The sequence below is a fragment of the Lycium ferocissimum genome, chromosome 8 (genome assembly GCF_029784015.1).
Source record: "Lycium ferocissimum isolate CSIRO_LF1 chromosome 8, AGI_CSIRO_Lferr_CH_V1, whole genome shotgun sequence".
NCBI lineage: Eukaryota > Viridiplantae > Streptophyta > Magnoliopsida > Solanales > Solanaceae > Lycium > Lycium ferocissimum.
This window is the reverse complement of record NC_081349.1, coordinates 46,787,100-46,788,002: the sequence shown is the minus strand read 5'-3', so window position 1 is coordinate 46,788,002 and position 903 is coordinate 46,787,100.

The following is a 903-nucleotide window of genomic DNA, read 5'->3' as shown; positions in this document are numbered from 1 at the left end:
GGGAGTATTAGTTACCCATCACAAACATTTTAAGTAGGTTGAAGGTGCAAATCTAAACTATTCAAATCTAGTTATTTTGGATACCAGATAATTATACTTAAAGAATTATTTACTCCCTCCGTCCACTCTTACTTGTGCACTATATTAAAAATAGATGTCCACTTTAAAAAATCAAGAGATAATTTACCATTTTATACCTATTTTACCTTTATTATTAATGTTTTAATTATTTCGAATTCATTTTTCAACATTAGATGACTTATAATAATTAGGTGTGATATAGTAAAATTACCATTTTATTTATTGCTTCTTAAAGGATGTGACAAGTGAAACATGGAAAGAGGGAGTTATAATTTGGGTTAGTTGTACTAAACACTTGCTATACATACTGCTCAGTTTTGAATACAACCTTCGTATTTTAAAATCAAACATTTTTTTATGAATGTACACAAAAAATAAATACGTAATTTTTATTTATTATTTAAATTAAATGAGTTGGTTTGTGATAAATTGGTTATTCGAATTCGAATTTGGGTGCAAGTATATTTACGGCTTAGGATAAAATGGGTCGTTACAAACATGCCGCATCAACTCTGTTTTCTCAGGAATTAGTTGCCATAATATAAATCTATACAAACAGTTTTATCGTTCAAAATAATAATTGAGAATAATTATCACTCATGTCACTCATCTCATTCATCAACGATGGCAGATAGGATTTTGGACAAAGAGAAAGGGAAAGAGGAGAAGCTTTCGGTTGAAACTAGAAAAAGGACTTCGGATGAATCCTTTGTCTAAAGAGCACAAATGAGCCAATCAACCCGGATCAGGCAAGGAAAGGAATTTGGGCCACTCATTAGCGGAACATAAGCGGGCAATTTGCACGATTGTCCTTATTTGGGG